Source organism: Phyllostomus discolor, chromosome 1 (genome assembly GCF_004126475.2).
Source record: "Phyllostomus discolor isolate MPI-MPIP mPhyDis1 chromosome 1, mPhyDis1.pri.v3, whole genome shotgun sequence".
NCBI classification, from domain to species: domain Eukaryota; kingdom Metazoa; phylum Chordata; class Mammalia; order Chiroptera; family Phyllostomidae; genus Phyllostomus; species Phyllostomus discolor.
Window position 1 is genome coordinate 76,560,295 of NC_040903.2, and position 10,450 is coordinate 76,570,744.

Sequence of the window (10,450 nt, forward strand, 5' to 3'; positions counted from 1 at the left end):
CAGGGACCTAAGGAGTCACTGCTGGATACAATCCCATTTATCCCTCCTGGCACAAGACTCACCCCTGATGGGTGGTGAGTCAGAAACCTTCCAGGTAGCATGAGCTGAGATGCCATACCCATACCTACATCTGTGCCTTACTGATTTCCCAGTGCACAGACTTCCCTGAGTGGAGTTGCACTTCTGATACTGGTTTTCTCTCTGAAGTCCAGGTTAAAGTTAATATAAGCCTCCCACATCTAGTCATTAGGCTGCAGAGTCCTCCTATGTTTAGCACATATTTTCAACCTTAAAGTGTCCTTATGGTCCCAAGGTAGATGACAGAGTGCCAACAATTACAGGTAAAAGGAAAGTGCAAAAACGGAGAACAAAAGAGGGCATGACAATCCCCTTTAAAATTCTTTTCCCAGAATCCCTACCCAGTGATTTCTGTTAAGGTCTCTTTGGCTAGAAAAAAAGAAAGAAAATAGCTCCAAATGTATGGGTCATGAGAGGACATAGCTAAGTGCCCACCTCTGGGCATGTGACGGCCATGTGGTGGTTTCTTCCAGACATTTTTGCTCATAGAGAATCAACTTGAACTGTATTCTTCCTATTGTGGGTGAATATTAAGCTAGATTTAAAAATTGAAACAAGCCCTAAATTACTCAAGTTTACCTCCCCTACAGGAGTTAAAGCTAGATTTTTTTTATACCTGGATGGTGAGTGGGACGGCACGTGCTTTATCTGAAGCATGGAGTGACCAAGAGGGATAGGTTTTAGCCTTTATTACAAAATTAAAATATATCAAAAATTCTAGGAGAAGGCAAATATCCAAAACCACCCAACAGAGCCTGCTCATTTTCCCTGGAGTGCTTCCAGAGATCCTGAGGCTTATGTAGACCCTCAGACCAATGGCTATACTTCTGAAACCTCTTTTACCTCCTTATCTCAGAGTATGGTAAAAATGTTCCACAGTCTCTATTTGACAGAGAGAGCCTTAACACTGTAACCTTTTGAATAAGGAGGGGAAGATAACTTTCCTCTCCTTAACTTAGCCAGACTCTCTAATCTGCTATCAAAGCCTCTTCAGTGGTCTGTGTTTCAGGTCCCAGTGCTCTGTTGCTGTCAGACTGGTAGTACCATTGCCAGCAGCATTTGATCAGAAAAGTAAATCCACTGAAATACACATGTCTATATTTGATGTTACAGAAGGAGTCGAGGTTAGGCCATTGTGCAGGCAGGGTAAATATTCAGGAATACTACGCAGCAGAGAGAAAGAAGGAGCTCCTACCCTTTGCTACAGCATGGATGGAACTGGAGAGCATTATGCTAAGTGAAATAAGCCAGGAAGTGGGGGAAAAATATCATATGATCTCACCTTTAACTGGAACATAATCAACAAAAGAAAAAAGCAAACAAAATATAACCAGAGATGCTGAAATTAAGAACAATCTGACAATAACCAGAGGGGAGCAGGGAGGGGATAATGGGGGAAAAGGTTTTCAGGAACTGAACACATGGACAAAACCAAGGGGGAGAGTGGAAGCAAGGGAGGGAGGTGGGTTTGGCTGGGGTAGGGGGTAGTGGTGGGGGAAAATGCAGACAACTGTAATTGAACAACGATAAAATAACTAACTAAATAAATTAATTAATATTCAATGTGAGACTGTCATTTCTGCATCTGTGAAATGCCTAGGGCAAGGAGCTGGGAAGGGGAAACTGAACATAAAAGAGGGGAAGCAAAGATCAGCTGGGACCTCTAAGGCTGAGCTGAAAAAAAGAACTCTGAGTACAGATTGGATTCTACTTTGGTCTTCACTGTCTCTGACCTTCAGAAGATGGGGTGTCCTAGCAGAAGAAGTGGGTATCCTTCAATGTGGAGCTAAGTACACACATGGCCTAAAGCAGAAAAACTGATGCAGAACTTTCTGTGGAAGCTGGCAGGGCTGTGGGTCCACCTGCCATCCTTGCCTAGCCATTAGGCCAGCAGCTGAACAGCAATGTCAAAGAACAGCATCAGCACTTTGTGCCCTGCCCTGATCTCCTGCACACAGAAAGAACATGCTGCTTCTTCAATGACTGTTTTTCAGTCTTGGTTGGAATTGGGTCCTTCCCCAGTTGAGCCTGCAGATAAGAATGCAGCCTTACAAGTCTTATAAGATCCTGAGCCAGCCAAGCCACAGAAATTCCTGAACGACAGAAACTGTGAAATAATAAGTGTGCATGGTTTCAAGTTGCCAAATTTGGGCCCAATTTGTTATGCAGCAAGAGCTAACTAATACACCAGCATTCTGGTCTGTTTGTCAGCCTTTGAACAAAGGCTGGCATTTGTTCAACATTTCATGTTGGCATTTTTTTCTGTTTCCTTCACCAAAATTGCCATCAGCCTTGCTCAGTGTCCATTTCTACCTATTCATCAATTCCTGAGTCAGGGTTTTTGTTCTCTGTGAGCCCCTCTGATTATTTCAGGTGGTGATAATTTTTTCTTCCACAAGACACAGAATTTATTTTCTCAAACAAGCCAGAATCCCTTTGAATTTTCACCCCTGGCCTTGGGTGGCATAGTCTGAAACAGAGAACAAGCTGGGATCAATGCCAGGTAAGGGGATTTTCAACCTGAGTAAGATTCACATTTTTTTAGAAGCAAAACTGGGTAAGATTTGAGGTTGGAAAGTGAGCCAACATTAGTTGGCCAAGTCCAATAAGCCCAAGTTTGAGAGTAAGAAGAGAAGCATGAGCAACATCTCCTGGAAATCAGCACCAGGGAGTTGATAAAGAGGGAGCAATCCTAAGGGAGGCAGTAGGCTGGTGGACATAATAATTGCTTTAGTGGGACATTTTCTTGAGGAACTTTTTCACTTCCTTGAGCGTGCACCTGTGCTGATCTCAAAGCAATGCTTTGGGTCAAAGGCATTCTATGCTGTGACATTGTATGTGCATGAGTGTTCTTTAAGGTGTCGGTGGCTCCTTGAGAAAGTGGTAAGCTAGCAGACTGCAGTGCTTTACCTCCACACTGCAAGTATTCATTGAACCATTGCAAGAAAATGCAATCCTTATTCATCCTTTCCTTGAAAAACAAAAAGAATCTTTGTATCCATGACGAGCCATCATTTACAGAGCCAAGCCAATTTCTAAAGATAATGGAGCAAAATTTAAATGAACTACTTTTTAAAAAATCAGTTCATTTCTGTGACTGTTTAGGTTTATTTTATATTCCTTTTACCAGACAAAAATAACAAATTCAAGTAGTAACAGAAAGGTAGTATAAACCTCTTTATCAAAGAAATGTTGTTTTTACTTGGTTAATATCAAAAGTAGATTTAGATGAACCATGTACCTTCATGCTTCATAACAAATACATGTGTATATGTGCATTAAACTTCCCATTCACAAGTACACGAATGCTTTTAGAATGAGGTACTTTATTGCCTGACATAAGGCATAATTCTACTTTTACAAAGGTTTAGGAACATCAGGCTTAGTGAAGTTATATATACAAAGGGCTTTAACTCAGTTGAGTCCAACAGTCTTTAGTTTCTCAAAAACAAATATTTCAGAATGTGCTTGTTGCTGCTGTGTTTTTCATGTCAAGCACCTGGTTTAACTAAAGTTGTCACTGCCTTGTCATTGGTTACAGCCAAACAGGAAAAAATGTTTATTCCAACTGTCAGCCAGTCCAGGCTCATGGTTCATCATGTCCCCAACAGAATTGTGATCCAAATGTCTTACAGGAAAGCTACCCTTCTGCTGGCTGCTTCCATATGAAAAGCAGCCATTTAGTTATAATCAGAGTCATCTCAATGTACAGAATCAATTGGGAACATTTATTACCACCAAAGTACTTAGGAGTTTCAATAATCTAATTTTGTGACCAACACAATTCTGACTACCATTAATGCCTACTATATCGATTCTCCCACCAGTTAATTAGTTTAGCCAAAAAATCTTAGGGAGAAACTGAATTGAATGGAATCCTGTGTTTCACATAATGAAAAATAAAAAATAATGAAAATAATCCAATACAGAAACAATAAAGCACACAAACACAATACATTTTTCTCATATATCAGTAGCTATGCCAAGAGGGTTTGGGGGACACTGGGGGTCTCAGCCTTGAATGTTCTGGAAGTTTTTCCAGTATTCTCAGTTTCACTTAGCACCTTCTATGCAGCATACAGTTTAACAGGTCTCTCAATGTGGTTTAAACATTGTGACTACACATTCATATTATAAATGTCTAATCCCCAGTTGAAACTATTTGTCACAGTAATACCCCTACTCCCAGTGAAGACTTTTAAAAGATAATTATGTGGGGAGTAAACAATGCAATGTTCCCTTTTATCTGCTTTAATGAGCCACCTTCTTCTTTAATCACCTGCCTGTTGTTATTCATATACTATTGAGCAGAGTGAATGACACCTACTGAACAGCCTTTCTCAGTCATTGGTTGTTAGGTATCCCATTATATCTCTAGATTAATGAGCAATATTTAGTGTTTACCATCTCCCACTTCATAAGCATCAATTTTCACTGTTGTATATAGAGTGGAAGAATTATTGAGCCCAGTCTTCACCTTTGAATGCTTTAAATATTGTGTTGCAGAACGTTCTTCTGGTAACAGACTGGGAAGAACAATGTCTTCTGCATATTGCATTTCCCCAGGAGAGGCTCTCTGTTCCCTGAGGGTGCCTGAGGGTGGGGCCAGTAGGGGCTTGGCTGTGCTTTTCTTCATTTCTCCACTCTCGCCCGCTTCCACTTCCTTCCCCATCTCCCTTCCTCCCCTCCTCCTCCTTCCCTTCTTTCATTCCTTTTCCAACAGTTATGGACAGCAGTTACCACAAACAAAGTAGTTACTGTTGCTAATCCCATTTTTGTCATTTTAAAAACATACTTTCTAAAATTTATTTTATTGGGATATAATTGACATATAAGATTATACTACTTTCAGATGTCTCACATAATGCTTTAATATTTGAATATATTACAAAATGATTACCACAATAAGTCTAGTTAACATCCATCACCACACATAGATGCAGTTCTTTCTTGTGACTAGAGCTTTTCAAATCTATTCTCTTAACAACTTTCAAACAGGCAATGTGAAATTATGAACTACAGTCACCATGCTGTGCATTTGCATCCCCATTACTTATCTATTTTCTAACTGGAAGCACCTCATTTTAAAAATGAGAAAAATGAGGGTATAAGAAGTTAAATAACTTATCTGTGGTTATATCCAATAGAAAAAGAAGCTGGAATTTTACCCCAGGATTGTCTGACCCTGTAGTGCTTATGTTATCCACATTTTTATGAAACCTCTTAGACTTTTGGAAATCTCTTAGCATGCCAGTCTGACATCATTTAAGGGGACAGTGAGCTAAGTCTTATTGGGGAATGTCTAGGCAGTACCAATTGAAAGCTTCTCTCCTCACACAGTCCCATTCTCACCTGAAGACCTTTCACTGCTTTCTTCACCCACAGGTGCCATTCTCTCACCTGCAAAAGGACCAGTAGATTTCCACATTCGCAGCTGCCTCCAAGAATGGAAGAGAAGGCTGATTCTAAATTTCATTTCACTGTGCTTTGCAAATAACACCTTTGTTCACTATTTCTCCTGTTCCTTGATAATTCCCCCATTCTTGGCCCCACCTCTGCCGTACCTCTTCTAAAATGCAGGGCTAAGCCTGTCTGCCCTCTAGGGGAAAAATGCCTTTTAGTTTTGTTGTTAGGAGGCTTCTGATGATTTAGGCCCTGCTTTTTATGGTTCATTAAAGTTGAGTCATTTGGATCAGAAAGGAAGGGAACAGGGTATTTCTTGAGTGCAGGTATGAAGAGTGAGCAGGGACTGGACCAGGAGAGGTAGGCTGAGCAATGAGAGAATGACCAAAGGGGAATCTTTAAGGGCCTGGTGTAGTGTTGAGGGAGACGGCCACAGGGCAGAGGCCACTGCCTGGGAAAGGCTAAGGACATGCGAAGATAGAAGAACAGCTTTTTGAAATAGCTTCTTTGCTCAGATATCTAGCAGCTTCCAGAACCCCAGACACACGTGCCCCAGTCCATCACCACTTACCTTACAAGTGCATACTTCTATCTGTAGGAATAGAATTATGCCCCATGCCTGTTGGAGGCCATCATGGATTGTCCATTAGGATGGCCCTTGGCTGAGCTATAAGCTGCACAGTCTCATACAACCCTCTATGTGGCGGCACCTTCCTGTACAATGCTCCAATACACACAAAACAGGATGCCAGGACACCTGAAAGGTGGGCACAGTGGTGTTCCTGAAGCCAGCAAGCATGAGACCCCAGCACTGGGCCAATGGGAAGTTAGAGCCCTCCAGACCAGCAGCGTGCTTGTTAATTATTGGAGTAAAAACACTCATGCCCAGCTTGCTTCAGAAGTGTTACCCAGGTATTTTCTCTTGTGCCACAAGGTTGAAATAAAGCAGGGCAATGTTTTGTGATACATACAGAAGTGTGGGACTTCTTAGCAGGTCCCTAAAGTTGTCCTTTCTTGTTTACCAACACTCCAGAGGATAGAATACCTGTCTGCCTACCAGCGATGTTGTTTACCAGGCCAGCCATAGATGTGCATGTGTGTGTGTACGTTATGATTGGGGGATGCTTTCTGAACCACCCCCCAGATGATTTGCAGTCCTCACTCCGCTTGGGAACCTTTGCTTTGTAACAAACCTCAGTGTAAGGAGTTCAGATCAGAGGTATCCAGATAAGGTCAGTTTATTTCATTAAACCACTCTTTTGTGACAACTAACTGCAAGCACTGTGCTAAATATCTCAGACATACGCAGAGAAACACCGATACTCTCCATCAATTTCAAATGGGAGGACTCTTCTCTATCCCAAAATATATACTTAATATAAATGTAGCCCAGTTTCTTCTGACCAAATGCTAATTAGCACATGGAGGCCCTATTGAATATGGTGTAAATCTTGCCTGCCCCTCATCCCCCACTCACCCCAGAATCTGCTCGCACATAAACACTTCCGACTAAGAGTTGAAGGATGGTGTACAGGAGGCCAGCCCAGCTCTACACCTTTTCTTGGTAGCTGTTTAAAACAAATGTTTTGAAATACTACACTATTGTCAATACTTGTGCTAAAAGTTTTATCTCTTGCTTTAGCTTTTCCTTCCCGCATTCATTTAACAAACACTGAATGCCTACTGTGTTCTGGGCACTGGTCTGAGGTGCTGGGGGAGGTTTGCAGATGTTGGGAAATGTGACCCAAGCTCAGCAGTTGTCTTGAAAGAGCAGGATTTGAACTCCCACCAGTCTGACGCCAACATCTTGCCCATAGTCCCCATGCTGCAAGGGCAAGGACCCTATCACCTCGCCACAAACGAATGTAACCACGATTACCAGACAGACTTAATCTGATTTGAGCAATTAATTTACTTGCCATTTTAAAGAACACCTTCTAATAGAACACTTAAAATATATATATATTGGGGGAAATAATATAGTAAATTTCCATGTACTCATAACCTGTCTATGACAGTTTTCAATGTTCTTTCAGTTCCATCAATCCCTACCACCTTTTAATTATAAAACTTCGAAGCCAATTTCAACATGTCACTTCATCCATAAATGTTTTATTATGTACTGAAAATCATGTTTTACACTTAACCACATTACATTATCACTCCCAATAAAATTGGCCATAATTTCTTTATAATATCTAATGCCCTGTTTGTGTTCAATTTTCACTGATCTCAAAATAAATCTCTTTTTACCATTGATTTGTTTATATTGTGATCCAAAGAACAAACATGCACTGCATTTGGTTGGTAGACTTTCTCCATCTCTTTTAATCTGTAACAGTTCCCATTCCTCACTTCATCTTTTATTCATGGCATTTATTTGCTGGGTCATTGGAGAAACCCGCTCATTTGGCCTATAGAATTTCTCACGGTCTGAGTTTGGCTCTATGACCAGCTGGGTGCAAGTGTGGGTCCAGTATCTGATCTCAGACAGCCTTCTCCACAGTAAAAATTCTGCTAGGCATTTCTTGCTATAAATAATAGCACACATGATGTATTCAATCTACATTTTAGCAGAGGGTATGCTGTAATTATCTTATAATCTCTGTTTCTTACTGTACTTTCACTTGGGCACTAGATAAACATCATCCTTTCTCAGTTTTAACCTTAAAAATATATAAATAAAATCAAGGTGTCTTTATTTCAAATTCCAGCTTCCACTTTAGGCAGGAGGGTGGGACAGATAATAGGGCAGCTAAGCAACATGGGGTCTCCCTAGAATCAGCTGTATCCCCTTGTTTCCTTTTTTTTTTCTTTTTTTTTTTTTATTTCAATCATTGTTCAAGTACAGTTTTCTGCCCCCTACTCCCGTTTCAGCCCTTGTTTCCTTATATAGCCTTTTCCCTTGGAAATCTATTCTACCTCACCTCTCTGTAGCAAATGCTTGTTTTCAGAACTGAATTTACTCTAGATCATGTCCATTTTCTAACCACCTTCCTGACTCTTCCACTGAAACTTAAAGTGACTATTAACAAACTCAAGAATAATCTTCAGGAGCCAAATCTCACCCTAAAATCCCCACTGCTTATCAGTGGCACCATCTTCTAAAGTCTGAAAACCTTTAAATAATGTTTCCTTACCACATCCATTTTCTCATCATTACTCTACCAACCCTTTCTTTGCACATACTGGAAATGTGTGCACCAGAAACAAAGCAAAACAAGCAATGACAAAGTTGGGGTGTGCCATCCTGTCTGTGTGCATTTGGGAAGGCCTTGAATCTGAGAGCTCATGGAGATGGGGAAGAACTCAAAAGTTCCAGGCTGCTGATTAACAAACCTATCAGAGCCTGAGTATAAAAACTAGGGCCACCTTTTAAAATACTCAGTTGTCCACTTATTTCAAGAAACTTAGCTCCAAATGACTTTTAACTATTTGCAAAACCTAAACTCAATTTCCAAGACAAAGACTTTCCATTATTGAGATGAGTCAGAAGAATGTACTCAGAGTTCTAAAAGTAGTTTTAAAAAATAGTTCCAAGATATTCAGACTTATTCTTTGGAGTAAATTATCCAACAGGACAATTGTAAATAGCTTATATTCTTCCCTAACATTTTGTGATTCTAGTTTTGGTGTATTTATAGCTGCCGGCAAAAGTCAATGCTTCTCCAAACCAAAATACAGGGCTCAGCACAAATAACGTCCCTTTTTATTACAAAATCTTTTATCACAAAACCATAAGCAAGTAATTCTGTAATGTAACAATATCACATTCAAGCAAACCATGTGACATTTTAGGTGATATGTTCAAATTAAAACTATAAGTTATTATATCCATATTATTACCCTACCAACCACCGTCAAGCAAGCGTTACTTCTGCTGGACCCTGTATAATATGAGTAATACTGTGTATTAGACTGTCTTGGGGTTAGACTATCTTCTTCAGGAAACCACTAGTATTCAAATACAGACTCACTATTACATACTATTATGCGTATTTTTCAATTGTGATATTATACCTTTGAATGATTTAATCTCAACTATAATTTTTAAGTGTATACTTAGATATATTTGAGGAACTGTGTACACTTGTATGGCCACCACCACAGTCAAGACATAGAACAGTTGCATCACCCAAAAGTTTCCTGTTTCCATTTACAGTCGACTCTCTCCCACTCCCTCATCCCAGGCCAACACTGATCTGTGTTTTGTTCCTCTAGCTTTGTTCTTTATAGGATTTTATATGAATGAAATAAAACACTATGTAGTTTTTTTGTGTTTGACTTCTCTTTTTTAGATTTTATTTATTTACTTTTTTTAGAAAGAGGGATAAATAGAGACAGAGAAATATCAATGTGTGGTAGCCTCTCATGTGACCCTCACTAGGGACCCAGCCTGCAATCCAAGCATGTGCCCTGACTAAGAATCGAACCAGTGACCCCCTGATTAGCAGCCCATGCTCAATCCACTGAGCTACACCAGCCAGGCCTGTGTTTGACTTCTTGACTCAATGAAATGTTTTTGACATCCATCTGTGTTGTGGCATGTATCACTATTGTGCTCCTTTCTAGTAGTATTTCATTGTAGGGATGGATAATACAGTATTTTTTCATTCACTAGTCATGTGGGTCAATTCCTGCACTTAGCTATTAAGAATAATGCTGCTGTGTAAGTTAGCATATATATTTCTATAGGGAGATACCTAGAGTGAGATTGTTGGGTCACAGGTAAGTGCCTATTTAACTTATAATATTCTGCCTTACCCTTTTCCAAAGTGACTGCCTCATTTTGCATGCCCACCAGCAATGAGAGGGAATTCCATTTCTTTCACATCTTCACTTGGAAATGTCAGGTATGTTTAGCCATTTCAGTGGGTGCAATGGTATCTGACTTTGGATTTTGTTTGCTTTTCTCTGATAACTAGTGATGTTGAGACTCTTTCATGTACTTGTTAACCATTCATGCATC